This window comes from Lissotriton vulgaris, chromosome 11 (assembly GCF_964263255.1).
Source record: "Lissotriton vulgaris chromosome 11, aLisVul1.2, whole genome shotgun sequence".
Lineage (NCBI taxonomy): Eukaryota > Metazoa > Chordata > Amphibia > Caudata > Salamandridae > Lissotriton > Lissotriton vulgaris.
The window spans coordinates 599,646,796-599,662,543 of record NC_141699.1 but is presented as its reverse complement, the minus strand read 5'-3'; the positions used below and the strand labels follow the sequence as shown (position 1 = coordinate 599,662,543).

At 45.1% G+C, this 15,748-nt stretch overlaps 1 protein-coding gene across 4 annotated transcripts in view; it reads right to left on the bottom strand.

Annotated features, from left to right (window-relative positions):
* Positions 1 to 15,748, bottom strand: part of ZBTB38 (zinc finger and BTB domain containing 38) — a 253,950-nt gene that overhangs the window by 215,858 nt on the left and 22,344 nt on the right. The window lies entirely within an intron of this gene.

The window sequence follows — 15,748 nt, the reverse complement described above, 5'->3', positions numbered from 1 at the left end:
GAAAGGGCAAGAAGTCTGCTAAGGCAGCTTCTAGGAGGTCACCGGACCGGGGGGAGTTCTCCTGAGGGAGATGCCTTGGTGCCTGAGGAGGGAACTGCAGCTGATGGAGTCAGGCCTAACGTGACAGATTTCCTAATTGCAGGGGGACCTTCCAGAGAGGAATTTACCAAGGGCAAAAGCTGTGCCCTACTCTTGAAGGCCTTAGGTAGCAACTTGCAAGGCAAGAAGAGGGTGATGTCAGTGGTACCCACAGGCACTACTGGGAGGATGGGCAGCTAACACTGAGTCCAGGGACCGCCAGGAGATTGGAATACCCCCAAACGTACAGAGTTCACCCTTACTTTGGCCCATGACATCCCACTAGCTGAACATCCGGGACAAACCAAAACCTGGGACAGGTTGGTTGCCCATTTCTATTGGCCCCAGATGTCTGAAAAAGTGAAGGAGTTTTGTTGCTCTTTTGTGACTTGTCAAACCAGTGGTAAGTCAGGCACACAACCAAAGGCTCCTTTAATTTCACTACCAGTGGTTGGGACTCCTTTGAGAGTGTATAAATTGACATTGTTAGTCCCCGTAACCCTCAAACTGCATCTGGGAATAGATTTATCCTAATGGTAGAGGACCATGCCACTATATATCCAGAGGCAATTCCCCTCAGGAACGCAACTCTTCTTGCAGTAGCAAAGGCTCTCCTTTGCATCTTTACCGGGTTAAGCTTCCTAAAGAGGTGATCTCTAATGGAGGGACTAACTTAATATCTGCATACTTAAAAGCTATGAGGGATGAATGTGGCGTGAGCTACAAGTTCACTACCCCATCACCCTCAGACCAATGGTTTAGTTGAAAGATTCAACAAACCCAATAAAGGTATGATAATAGGCCTCCCTGAAAAACTCAGAAGTAGATGGTATGTCCTATTACCTTGCCCGTTGTTTACCTACAGAGAGGTGCCACAAAAGGGTGTTGGATTCAGCCCATTTGAACTTTTGTTTGGCCATCCTGTAAGGGGCCCATTGAGTTTTGTAAGGGAAGGATGGGAGAGACCTCTCAAAGATCTCAAGCAGGACATAATGGACTGTGTACTAGACCTGCGTTCACATATGGCAGAGTACATGAAGAGGGCAAACAAGTACCCTGAGACCATCCAGGAGCTTATTAAACACTGGAATGAAAAGAAGTCAGAACTGGTGGAGTACAAACCATGTCAGCTGGTGTGGATGTTGGAGTCTGTGGCTTCTATGGCCCTCCAGGACAACTGGACTGGGCCCTATCCAATCTTGGAGAAGAAGGGGGGTGTCACCTACTTGGTTGACCTAGGCACCTCAAGGAGTCCTCATAGAGTTATCCATAAAACCCCCTTCAGGACAGAGCTGACATGACCATGCTCATGGTCACTGATGGGAGGGCAGGAGGAGGAAAGTGAACCCCTCCCTGACCTACTGGTGGAGGCTGGCTCTGTATATGATACTGACACTAGGTGGTAATACAATGCACAGAGTCCAGGATTTCCCAAAAGTGTACAGGGCTCAATGTAAAACCCAAAATGCTCTACTTGTGGTAGTGTGGTCGAACAGCCTTAGGCCTAACACAGAGGAGTGTAGGACATTTATTGCACAGCAGTGATCAATAATGGACACACAACTCAAGAAGGAGATCCAGACCAATTTTAGAAAAATTATACTTTGTGTTTTATTTTAAGACCAAGACCTACTTGCTTGTTTCAATTAAAGATACTTTTCACATTCAAAAGTCGACAGTGCAGTATTCAACAGTTCAAGATTATCCTGTGGAGGAAATCAATTGCGGGATGTATTGAACGAGTATACAACTTACAGTTCCTGTCTTCGGGTGGTCAGACCAACACTGAGTGCAGGGTCGATTGTGGGGGACTGGGGCACCCATAAAGCACAGATTATTGTGCCCTGGGTGATGTAGCATGCCCCCAGGTGGCACCATACAGGCTGCCCACCTGGTAGCCCTAGCTTTCTGTGTTCTGGCTCACCAACCCACGCTTTCCCGCGCCTGCTGCCAAGACAGGATTCTGACCTCCTGCCAAGACACTGTGATTACTTACAGGAACAAAGGCTTGGGCAGGAAGGAGGTCACATTTCCCTCCTCTCAGGCAGGCTAGTGAAGTGGAATATCAAAGAGGTGAGCTCCAAATGCTGCACTGCCTCTGATATGCAACAGGGCTGACTCCCAGTGGAGGGAACAGCCCTCCCTCTGACCTAGGCATAATTGCACCCAGGCAGATGAAAAATCAGCTATGCAGGGAGGTGTACACCCCCGGGTGAGCAGCCTGATCTGTACACCAGAACTTGATTTCTGCCATCTTTAGTAATGCCAGAATAAAGAGTTCTGGTGAGAAAAGGTGACTTATACCCCTGAATGTGGTCACCTCAGGGACGGACTAGCTGCCCATTGGCTACTAGCTCCCACACCCCATACCGTCCCAAAATCTAGGATTTAAGGGACCTCCTTACACCAGAACCTCAGATCCGACCAACTTACATCAAGGAAGGACCAAGAGGAGACTTATGTTGCTGATAAAAGGACTTTGCCCGCAGCACTAAAGCAAAAGAGCGATACTTTGTACCTGTGGTAACAGACCTGGAACTGAGTGAATGACCCTTGCCTTAAACTCAGCACTCCCAAAGAGAGGGACCTCTGTGGTTGCCAGAAGGACCCTCAGTCTCCTCTCGACTAGTGGCACTAGTTTGCTGCAAACTGCAGATAAAAACACTCACTGGATCTGAAGAATCACTGGCCATCGGGCCCTCCATGGGATCGTCCAAATCCAGGTGGTCCAGTGCAGTGTGGAAGTTGTAGGCTTGCCTGCTGTGAAGTTTCAGGCTACTAACTCACTCCCTGGGACCCAGTGAAGTTCCAGAATCATTTTGCTGTGCTTACCGGTGCCACTGCTTGTTGGTTGCCAGTCTGGTAACAACCCCCCACACTTGATGCTGCATCTACAGAAAAACCTGTGCAACCTTCATCTGACGCCAACAGCTGTGTTTCTTGTGTGTTTTCGCATTGTGTTTCTTGCAGCCTTGTGTAAGCGGTAAAAACAGCATCTCTGCAGCGCCCGTTCAGTACCATGGGCAGCCAGGACAACTCTGCACCCAGGCTCCACGTGCCTGATCCAGGGCCCTGCACGACCTGAATCCTGTTAGGGTTTCACGTAACTCACCCTGCAAGTAACCGATTGTCACCAGTAGATTTTGCCATTAACCACAATGTTATATCTTCCAAGTATTATTTTGCAATGATTTAATATTGCTTCAAAAATCTATAACTCCAGTTATCTGTATGCTATTCCGTTCATTTTGGTGTCTAAATTGACATTAAGAAACAGTATTTTTTAAACTTGGGGTTGATTTCTCTTGAGTGATTTCAATTACTTATCTTCTTCTTTGTTGCTCTGAAATGCTTAACACATATTCCTCTAGTTAAGCTAGACTGCTCTATGCCACTCTACCAGTGCTGAACTAAGGCTTTATTAGTGTGAAACCGAGGACCATCTTTAGGGTATTGTGATAATATTACATGGTAAGGCTACCTGGCCATATCACATAATATTCAACTTTCCTATAGGGAGGCAGTCTGGTTGAATATCACAGGCGGTTTAGGCTTCGAAGCTCACCCCCTTGATATGCCACTTCACTTGACATCTTGTAAGGGATGGAGGTGTGATCTCCTTCCCGTCCGACCATTGTTTCTCATCCCTGGGAGAGATCACACCTCCTATCAGGGGGGCAGCTTCCTCTCTTGGCAGCAACAGCTGTGGGCTGGCAGCCAGGTCACAGGAAAGGCTGGGGCAACCAGGTGGGTAACCTCTAAGGTAGTCACTTGGGTGCATGCCACTTCATCCTCAACACAAGAATCATGGCAGAGATGAGGAGACACGCAGTTTGATACCAAACATGACATATTTCGCCGGTACTATAATGGAGCTGGTATCCACGAGGTTGGCTGGTGCCAGCTTATGTTAGCCTATGGACCGCTGATCACTTATAGTAGCCCTTAATTGAAAAGGCTACTATAGGAACATATAAACTAGCACTTATGTCTTCATCTTCAATATAATGCACCCTGCCTCCTGGCCTCAGGAGGACTTCCTTAGGGGTAACAGGCATATATTAAAAATAGTTCCTTAACCTTGCCACACATGGTGAGGGCAAAGTCGAGTTTGAGCAGTTCGTAATGCTCCTGCAGCCTGCAATGGCGGGATTGTTGTCATCTGTGTACTTGGGTCACTCAGGGTGGCACAAACAGTGCTTTAGGCACTGGTAACCCCTTTAACTCTCATGCCCTGGATACCACTGGTATCATATACTAGTGGTTATAAGGGGGGTCAAAGACCTTGCCTATTGGGGTTACTAATTCACGTTATAAGTTATTGGGAGAGAGCACTGACACTGGGGTCTGGATAGCAGGCTGCAGTGCACTTTACGAGTTATAACCATCAGCATTGGAGCAAAATGTAAGGGTTGACCATACAAAGAGGGCACTTTCCTACATGTGCTCCCATAGGGGATGAATTATTCACAAAAAGCAGAATCCTAAACTCTTTTACTTTGTCATGAAACATAAGTATATGTGACATTGATTCTACTGTCAAGAGGTAGTCTTAGAAAGTATGTGATTGGTTTACAAAAAGTACAACAGTAACACAGAGGAAAAAGTGTTGGTATTGTTTGCACTCATTTATAATGAAACTACCATAATGTTGAATGTTTCAAATGAACATGTAATAAGTTTGATTGTGCACAATAACTATCCTTCAGCATATATGCTTTAAAAGCTCAGGCCACAGACTATGCCACTATCTTCCACGCCGAACTGCTGCATTGCATGACTGATTAAATAGTGGTCTACCACGTGAGCTACCCAATGTCATAGTAGGACTTTGCAGAGAGCTGGAAACTCCTCAATTGAAGCTGGGGCTTAAGTTACTTGTCTACATTCCATTTTTGACAGTTGTGTAATGGATAATGCAACATGGTTTTTTAGGATTGATAGAGTTTTTTGGAGTTGCCACATAATAGTTTCAGTTATGCAACAAATATAGTTCTTGCATAGTGAATGAATTCTAAGGCCCTCATTTAAAAATGTTAGGGTAGTAAAGAATATGTGGATTTAAGAATTAAAGAAACGCGCCTCAAGAAATTCAGTACTATATCTTTCTGGTACAAGAAAAACTTGCCAGTTAGCACTAGCTTATGTCTGGTGCTATTTCCATACTGTTAAATGTGGAAAAAAATCAGGAGGCACAGTTTCTGCCTATTATTCCCTCATTAATTACCAGTCTTGTGATATTATCACAGATGTTCTGAGGATCTCAAAATAAGGGTGTAAGTGTCTCTCAGGCTGCTATGTATATCTGTCTTTTTCGGTTGCACTCTCCGTTTTCTGTCTCTAATGCTAGTACCATGTTGTGAAAAGATAGATTCTATGCACTCACTTGCTCAGGAACAGGCTTTGAGATTCAGAGAGAAGTGGAGGAGACAGATTTGCTTATTGGGACTTTGACAGAGCTGTGCACTGATCCAGTCCTGGAAAGCAGCAGGTGTTGCACTGATCTTCAGTAAAATAATGTGGTACATTGACATGGCTATGTATAGATTTCAGCATTGTTATCGAAAGGAGATGATGACGTTGCTGGATAAGTCAGAACTGAGATGCATCGGTAGAGCATTGAAGCTCCCTACCGTTGACGTTTGAAAAGAGAACAGCATGTCTAAGCAGGTATTGCTCAATCTGAATTATTTTCTTAGCATCATGGTCAGGACTTCTAAAAGTCACAAATATTGACCATTTTCTTTTAACTTCTGATCTTCCTCTTGTGACTGAAATTCTAAGTGCCACCTAATCGTAGCAAGACACCCACACTAGTATTTAACTGCCACTCTGCGAAGAGGGGTCCTTTATTACAACACAGCACAAGTTGATTTCAGCAGTGCTAAGGTGTCTTTCCATCTCTAAATCTATCTCTTCCGCTTCTCACTCAAACTGTAAGCCTGTTCTAGGATGTGAGACTGCAAATGAACTCTCTTTACATGCAAATGGTAATGATTGTTTGTCTGAGATTTTTCTAGGGCGGTAGTAGGTGTTGGAGGGAAAACAGAAAATATCTGGATCCTCACACCTCATATTTAGATGGAGTAGCCCTTCAGGAGAGGGAAGATACAGCTTGTCATTTTAAAAATGCTAAGAAATAAACGGAGATTTGAAGATGTTTTCTAACTTTCTCAAGTACTTTAAATATGTTAGATATGTAGATTACGCGTCTTATGTAGGAATGTCACATATGTAATTTACATGTATAAATACATTAAATATTGTTCATGTGGCACACAATACCTTTCTTATATAGGACTTCACAAAACACCTCTCCTGTTTCTAAGCACTATACTATTACTATATTTAATGGGTTAATAGTACCCTTTTGGATTGAGTAATAGTAATGTGTGATATGTGTTAAGGGTTCTTAATTTACTTACCTCAGAAGATGGGGCTCAGTTTGGAATGGGTGACTGGCAGAACAATGCTTGTTCCACCACTGAGCCATTGTGTCAGTTTATAAACATAACTTTTTTTATACTTTGTAGCAAGTGTGGGGAGAGAAGTTGGCCTAACGGCCAGGGCGGTCGACCTTGAATCTGGGGAACCAGGTTCGAGTCTCAGCAATGACACTGAACATCCTGGGATTCTGTGGAAATCACTTAATCTCCCCGAGCCTAATTTAGAATTATGAACAATTGAGTTGCATGGCAGATTACAGGCACTTATTTGGAGCAATCGCGCAACCAACTGATTTACTTTACCAGAATTGTAATTTGTGTCCTGTGGCTTAGAAAAGGATCTCTGTATCCATAACATCAACCTACTGATCTACTTATTTTTTTATATAGCGCTGGCTAGACCCGAAGGTATCAGAGCGCTTTACATAAGGTTCCACAAAGTTGCAAAAATGACATCCATTACAAATTACATAATATACCAATAAAAACAATTAAGTAGCATAGAGGAAGATGTTCATGGAGGGAAGAAAGGTAAGGGGGTAGGGAAAAGGAGTAGGGGGGAGATACGTCTGAGAGACAAAGGCAATGTCTGTCCAAGGACCGGCTGGGTAGGTGAGGGCCGAGGGGGAAGTCCATAGCCCACCTCCTCAATAGCTATCCGGTAGCTCCACCGGGCATCAGCCAAATAGCTAAGTATCCACAGAAAAACATTAAAGAAGACAAAAAGAAAGAAGCATAGAGGGAGAAGGGGGGGTGTAGGGACGGGAGGGGGGTATGTCGGAGAGACTAAGGAAAGTCTGTCCAAAGTCCGGCTGGGTAGGTGACGGCCGAGGGGGGGTCCGCAGCCCATCTCCTCTTTAGCTATCAGATAGCTCCACCAGGCATTGGTCAAGTAGCTAAGTCTCCACGTCACGGGAAAGATCCCAAAGTAAAAGTCCAGAAGGGTGAGCAGGTTCAAGGTCAGGAGAGGGCTGTGATCAAGATCAAGGTCGTAGGCCAGTTATAATGTCCAGTAGTAGAGCATTAAGGAGCGACCCACTGAGGCGGCCATCTTGAGGTCAGGCAAGGGAATTGTGTCCTTGATGTATGAAATAAATCAGTCGGTCCCCCATAATCTCAATAACTCAAAATGCAAAGGGGGTGTGAGCAATGCAGTGGTAAGGCAAGAGGACAGGGCCCGTGTTTGCGTGTTTTAAAAGAGGGGGGCAAGAGTGTCACTCCCCCTCCAGCCGCAACCGTAACTCAGAGGTAGTGAGGGCAAGTGAGTAGAATAATGCGCAGCCAGCACCCCAGGGTTGTTAGCCGGTAAATCAGGATGTTGGCCGAGGGTAAGGGGCCTTCTCGGAAGGACAGAAACGTTGGTCAGCGGCATCAGAAAGCATTCCTCATCCCCTTTATCTTCAGGATGGTGCCCACGATCACACCAAAGATCCCCACAGCTAGACCCAGGTCGCTATTTTACAAGTATTATATTCTGAGACTTTCTGGGATCACAGATTTGCCTGCAAAGAGGTTCCTTAAAATGCAGCTTGTTTTGACAAGTTATGCAGAACAGATTTACTATCATATTTTTCCTTCTTATCAATTCAATTAAGGGTGGATTGTGTACAAATAATGCATATTTATTATTAGATCATATACTTACTATCACTGGCTGGCCTCTCAATGATACAACCTAAGCATGACTCCATCCCTCTTGATTTCACCCCATTCTGGGCAACCACGTCACAAATCGACTTGTTGGCTTCCATGACTTTTTTTCCCTTTTACTGCAGCAATCCACCGAGCTATTTCACTGGCTATTATCAGTAGGCCAAATTATTCTTCTTGTACTCGCTATTTTTTCAGTGCATAAAGATGCAGTGCGTAGCCATCAGGTTTCAGATTCTAATACTGGTAAGATACACCAGGAGCCCAACGTGTTTGTTGTACAGATCTTTGAGTAATCTGCAGTTTGCAGGCTTAAATGATCATACGATAACTCAATAAGTCAATATTCCTGAAACTGGAAACTGCGCATAACCTGCAGGTCATGAATTTGAATCCCTGTATGAAACTTCAGTTTGGAAGGTTACACATGGTGCGCAGTGGGTTGTGGACTGTGCTCTGCAGGCATCATGGAGCAGCGGCAGTAGGTAGAGAGATGCCTCTCACCTTACTTTGCCGGGGGCCCTTCTTCTTTTGTTACGCCACTGTTCCTACGATGGGGGTGGGAACCCATAGTCATGGCGAGAAGAATGTTGATCCAAAACTGGAGTAATGCCTACTGAGGTTGATATTAAGATCAAAAGCGTCCAGAAAAAGGTAGCGTTTATGCAAGGGCTTTCTGACACATGCTTTTATGATCGGGCATTGGAAGCTAGGTAGGTGAGTACACCATCACAAAATATAAACAAACATTAGCAAAGCCAATAGGTCTTGCCTATGCAGGAGCTACTGGCTTTGCCAATGTCTTTTGGCCATGCTGAACAGCAGCATGGCTGCTGTTCAGCATGGCTAAAAGTTAGTGACGTGACAGAGGAGAGTGGCATGGAGTGGAGTGGCATAGGGTAGAGTGGCCTAGGGTAAAGTGGCGTACAATGGAGTAGTGTAGAGTGGAGTGGCACAGAGTAGAGTGCCATAGAGTAGAGTGGAATAGAGTAGAGCAGAGTAGCGTAGAGTGGTGTGGCATAGAGTGTAGAGGCAAGGAGTGGCATAGAGAGGAGTGGCAAAGGGGAGAGTGGCCTAGGGTAAAGTGGCGAATAATGGAGTAGTGTAGAGTTGAGTGGCATAGAGTAGAGTGCTGTAGAGTGGAATAGAGTGGAGCAGAGTGGTGTAGAGTGGTGTAGAGTGGTGTAGAGTGGCGTGGCATTGAGTGGAGGGGAATGGAGTGGCGTAGATTGGAGTGGCATAGAGCAGAGTGGTGTAGACTAGAGTGGCTTATAGTAGTCTGATAAAGAGTGGAGTGGCATAGAGTGGGGTGGAGTAGAATAGTGTGAAGTGGTGTAGCGTAGAGTGAGGGATCGAGTAGAGTGGTGTAGTGTAGAGTGGCGTAGAGTACAGTGGCAAGGCATAGAGTAGTGTGGCATTAATTGGAGTGGCGGAGAGTAGACTGGTGTAGAGTGGCATAGAGTAGAGATGCGTAGACTGGAGTGGCATACAGAACAGTGGCATAGTGTAGAGTAGAAAAGAGTAGAGTAGCATAGAGTGGTGTGGCATAGAGTAGAGTGGCATAGGGTGTAGTGGTGGGGAATAGAGTGGCGTAGAGTAGAGTGGTGTATACTAGAATGGTGTATAGTAGAGTGGAGTGGCATATATTGTGGAGTACAGTGGAGTAGAGTGGCATAGAGTAGAGTGTGGCGTAGAGCGGTATAGAGTTGAGTAGAGTGTTGTAGAGTGGCAAAGTGGTGTAGATTAGAGTGGCGTGGAGTGGCATAGAGTGACGTGGAGTAGAGTAGAGTAACGTGGAGCAGAGTGGCACGGCATGAAGCAGAGTGGTGTGGAGTGGAGTGAAGAGCCACAGAGTGGAATGGCATAGAGTGGAATGGCATAGAGTGGAGTAGAGTAGTGTAGAGGGGAGTGCGATAGAGTAGAGTGGTGTAGAATAGAGCGGCATAGAGAGGAGTGGAGTACAGTGGCATAGAGTGGGGTAGCACAGAGTAGAAAGGTGTAGAGTTAAGTTGCACAGAGGAGAGTGTGTGCAAGTGACATGGAGTGGTGTACAGTGGCATAGAGTAAAGTAGAAAAGAGTGGTATATTGTGGAGTAGAGTAGAGTGGCATAGAGTGGCATGGAGTGGAGTGGCGTATAGTAGAGTGGAGTCTTGCAGGGTGGAGTGGCATAGAGTAGAGTGGCAGAGTAGAATGGCGTAGAGTGGAGAGACAGAGTGTCGCAGAGTAGAGTGGAAAAAGTGGAGTGGCATAGAGTGCCCTAGAGTGGCATTGTGTGGAGTAGCATGCAGAGGTGTAGAGCAGTGTGGCATAGAGTGATGTAGAGTAGAGTAGCATAGAGTGCTAAATAGTGGAATAGAGTTGTGTACAACGGAGTAGCAAAGAATAAAGTGGAGTGGCATAGAGTACAGCTGCAAGGAGTGGAGTGACATAGAGTGGCATTGTATGGAGTGGAGCAGCGTAGCTTACAGTGGCATCGAATGAAGTGGCTTGGCATTGAGTGGAGTGGTGTAGAGTGGAGTGGGACAGAGAAAAGTTGGCATGGTGTGGAGTGGTGTAGAGTGGAGTGGCGTAGAGTGGAGTGGCATAGAGTGGGGTGGAGTGGTGTAAAGTGGCATAGAGTGGAGTAGCGTGGAGTATAGTGACATAGAGTAGTGCAGCTGTGGGTGTATGTTATTATAGCATCAATAACTGTAGATGGGGTGAAAGCAACATAAATAGGAAGCTGTATGCCTGGGTTAAAAGAAGAAAAGCATATTGCACGTCCAGGAATAATACTGAAGTGCTTATTTTTAAAAGAGTGCTTTGCCAAAAGACGAGGAAGAACAAAGTGAGGCAGAAGTCATTTACTTGGTCCATGCTCTATGGAGGAGCGGACACAAAAAGGAAGGGAAGCTTATGGGACCTAAGGAGTCGAAAGATTACACATGAGAGTCAAAACAAAAACAACCAATGGTATACTGCGGGGGCCAGCTGAATTGTAATCAATATGTCTCACAAGACAGTGCATGTTCTGTATAGGCGCGACCTAAAAAGTGACGATATGAGTATAGAGGTTGTATTCTACAATAGGTTAGACAACTGTACTTAGTTAAAATGTGGTGTCCTGTTTAACCCTTCCTGTGTGCCGGCCAGGCAGGTGACTAAACATCCGATTTACAGCTTGTCAAATCTTGCATGCTTTAATGCAGCATCTCATAGATGTCCTAAATTATTGTATGTTTGTATGTGTTGTGACTTTTTAAAGTGTTACTTTTATAAGTTAAATGTCTCCCAATAAAATTCACTTGACTACAACAAGCATGATGCTTTAGCTAGCTCTTTATGAAATATTTACCTCAATTGAATTGTTTCACCAATGTAGGACCATGTACAGGGATAGTAACAGACCCAAAGAGTAGTGTCCCCTGAAGTAAGCATAATGCATGATTTGTAGAGATGAATAATTTAATAAATACAAATTCTGGAAATACAAAAGTGCATAACACTCAGTATACGTTATGTTACTCTTGTGTGTCCATGTAACAGTCCTATGATAGGGTTCTGTAGTCAATGGACCCCCCTCTTCCAAATGGCTGCCTCAACACCCATACCCTTTTATTACAGGTATCACCTGTCAGTTGACCTTGCTAATAAAACGTAGCTGGGAGCACATGCCATCACTCCAGTTATCCACAGTGCTCATGCCTCTGTGTCATTTTTAAGTGCTCTCAAGTCTCATGCAAGGGGCTTGCAGTCCACCCATTGCTTAACATTTGTTGGCTTCATTGTCACTCTTATTTTCTGCCTTCTAATTGGCCACACGTGCTGGCTGCACTTCCTCTGCTTTCAGCTGGAGCATGGCGCTAGTACTGATTGCTTCAGCTTGATTGCTGTCCTTCTGCTGATCGCGCGGTGACTGAGGCACTGCTTTTCATTTTTCTTTATCCCTGTCGTCCTTGTTAAACCTTATGCCATTTATAGCTATGTTTCACTATGCCACAGCACTTCAAAGAATCATGTTCTCCTTTGACATGTGACAACAGATGTTATCTACTTCCAAATGTATTTTCACTAAGTCATGGACATGGGCGCAATTGCTTTTTTAATGTGATAGGATTTTTTGTTGTGTCATTTTTTTCCCCCCAAGCATCAGGATGTTAACTGATTTGCTCAGGGGTGATGTGCCCATACCTAACAAGCATAGGCAGAGTCAATAGGTTTTGTCTTTGAGACTATTAGCTCTGCAATTGCCTTTTGTTCATGCTGTACTGACTTTTATCCATGCTGGGTAGCACAGTGGCTGCTGTGCAGCATGGCTAAAAATAATTTTTTAAAAGACTGATACATCCAGTGCGAATGCACTTTCAAAAAAGTACAAAGCACAGTAGTCCTTACTGCATCATAGTGTTTTTTTTATTAGTTTAAGCTACACTGCAAAGCATATGTACTGCTGTACAGCATGGTTTCAAAACATTGTCAAAGCCAATAGCTATTTATTTATTTATTTATTATATTTGTATTGCGCAACAGCTACCCTGAGGGTTTCCCGGCGCATTGGATCTGTTTGACTGAACTAGGAATATTGTGGATGCTACTGATTAAAAAACAGCTGCCTACAACTAAACACCAACAAAACAGAAGTACTCCTCATGGGCCCAAACCCCGACACCTGGAGCGACACCTGGTGGCCCACCGCCCTCGGAAACCCGCCAACCCCCACAGACCACGCACGCAACCTGGGAATCATCCTGGACTCTGAGCTCAAAATGGACCGCCAGATCAACTCTGTCTCATCTTCCTGCTTCCACACCCTCTGCCTCCTTCGTAGGACCTTCAAATGGATCCCCCTCGAACACCGAAAGACAGTCACTCACGCCCTGGTCACCAGCAGACTCGACTACGGCAACGCACTCTACGCCGGAATAAACAAAAAACTCATCCGCAAGCTACAGAACATCCAGAACGCCGCCGCAAGACTGGTCCTCAGCCAGCCAAAACACTGCCACATCTCCCAGCACCTGCGCACACTCCACTGGCTCCCCGTCGAGGCGAGAATCACCTTTAAGATGCTCACCCACGCACACAAGTCCCTCCACTGCACCGGACCAGCATACCTGAACAGCCGACTCAAATTCCACGCACCCCAAAGGACCCTACAATCAGCCCAGCTTTCCTACGCCGTGGTCCCCCGCACCAGAAAGACCAGATTGGGAGGCCGCTCCTTCTCCTTCCTCGCGGCTAAAGCATGGAACGCCCTTCCGCTCCACCTCAGACAGACAACATCGCTCCCAATCTTCGCAAGAAACCTCAAAACCTGGCTCTTCGACAGACCCCCTCCTTGATGGAATGGAACCTGCACCCCCCCAACCCCTAACGCCTTGAGACCCTTACGGGTGAGTAGTCGCGCTTTAACAAACTCCTGATTGGTTGATTGGTTGACTCCCCTCCGGTATTGGAGGTAGCTAGGTTCCAGACGCAATTTGAGTGGAAGAGAATTCCACAAGACTGGGGCCAAATAAGTGAATGAGGGTCCGCCCAGGCGTGCTCGTTTAAACCTGGGGACAACAAATTTGGCTTGTGACATGGACCGAAGAGTGCGAGAGGGCAAGTATTTCTGGGCAAATTTACATAAATAGGTTGGTGCTTCCTTCACATTAATACGAAACATATAGCAGAGTGCTTTAAATTTCACTCTATTGGCGATCTTCAGCCAATGCAATTTCTTCAAATGTTCTGACATGCTTGTGCGGCCTGGGAGATGAAGGAGCAACCTAGCTGCGGCTTTTTGAATAACCTGAAGACGGTTAATAGTATCTTTATTGGATCCTAAATAAAGGATGTTTCCGTAATGTAATCGAGATCCTATCAAGGCCTGTAAAACTGTTCTCTGTGCCCCTTCCGGGAGTTGCCACAGTATTTTCCGCAACCATTTAAGGATTGCAAAGCATGTTGAGGCCGTTTTAGCGGTATGTGCATGCATTGACAGCTTATCATCGACTATTATCCCGTGGTTGCGAGCAGATTGTACCGCAACCGGGGTCGGGCCCATTTCAACCGGCCAATGAGTGGGGCCCCAAAGATCCTTATGATCACCAAAGATAAGTAGCTCTGTCTTTTCCCCGTTCAGTTTTAATTTGTTTGAGTGAAGCCAATCGGCCATTCTCAGGAGTCCAGATCGGAGAGGGGAAATATTAGACTTGTCTGTAGTTGCTAGGGAGAACACTAATTGCGCATCGTCCGCGTAGGAATAAATAGTGAGGCCCATTTCTTCAGCAATTGTGGCTAATGGGGTAACATAAATATTAAATAATAATGGACTCAGAATAGAGCCCTGGGGTACCCCGTAGAGGGAGTTCAGAATATCAGAGGAATTGTTTTTGGAAAAGACCTGAAAGGTCAGATGTGCAAGGAATTGTTCCAGCCATCCTAGTGCTTTCCCTCTTACTCCTATGTCCTCTAATGTCTGAATCAGGGTATTGTGAGAGATGGTGTCAAAAGCGGCACTCAAATCTAAAAGAATGAGTGCCACGTCCATCCAGTTCTTTTCGGATTGCTTCAGTAACCCCTAATAGGGTTGACTCCGTGGAGTGGCCCTTTCTAAACCCTGATTGTGAATAATGCAGCAGATTGTTATTACAGACAAAGTCAGATGCTTTTGCAAAATTTTCAAAAAGATTGGTAGTAATGATATTGGGCGAAAATTAGAGAAAATCTCTGGGTCGCCATCGGAACAAAGGGACTACCATGGCACGCTTCCAGTCATCGGGTACCACAGCTTCCTCTAAAGAATCATTTATTAAAGATCTGATTACACCCAGGATGGAAGAATCCAGCTGCTTTAGAATGGACGCAGGGATTGGGTCCTGAGGTGAACCTGACCTGATGCTGTTAAGTATTTCTACAAAAGTCGCGTTGTCCAAAGATTGCCAACTAGTTAGTACATTCTCCTGGGAATTTACCCTTTCCACTCTCTCACTAGGGAAAGGGGTGGTTGCTGCAGAAACTATGACCTCATCATTTTTGATAAAATTAGAATATATTTTAGTTAATTTCTCATTAAAAAAGTTAGCTATGTGGTTACATTGCGTAGTGGACAGAGTCGGGGTTCCGGTTGATGAGCAGCTCCTGCCAAGTTTTTTAAAACTTTAAAAAGGGTGCCAGGGTTGCTCTGTGCGGCTAAAATGGTATCTTTAGTATAATTACCCTTAGCTATTTTACAGGATAAGTGGTAGGCATTAAGCGCTTGCTTATAAATTTCCTTTTACAGTTACTTTTTTCTTCTCTTAATATTTCAGTGAACCACGGGACAGGGGGATTACAAGATGTGCGTTTACTCAAAATAAGCGGGGCTATGGTCTGTACTGCAGTGGCTAGCCAGGTATTGATGGTTTTGTAGTCACAAATTTTAAGCTCCTTAAGAACAGTGTCAGGGATAGAGTGGATTAACTGTGCGTTGAGGTCATTTATACTAAGTTTTTGCCAATTCCTGAACCAGACTTCTGATCTAACCAAATTTTAGGTACTAGGAGCCCAAATGTTAAAATGGGTAAGAAAGTGATCAGACCATAAAATAGGGGAGGCGGGTTTACAGATT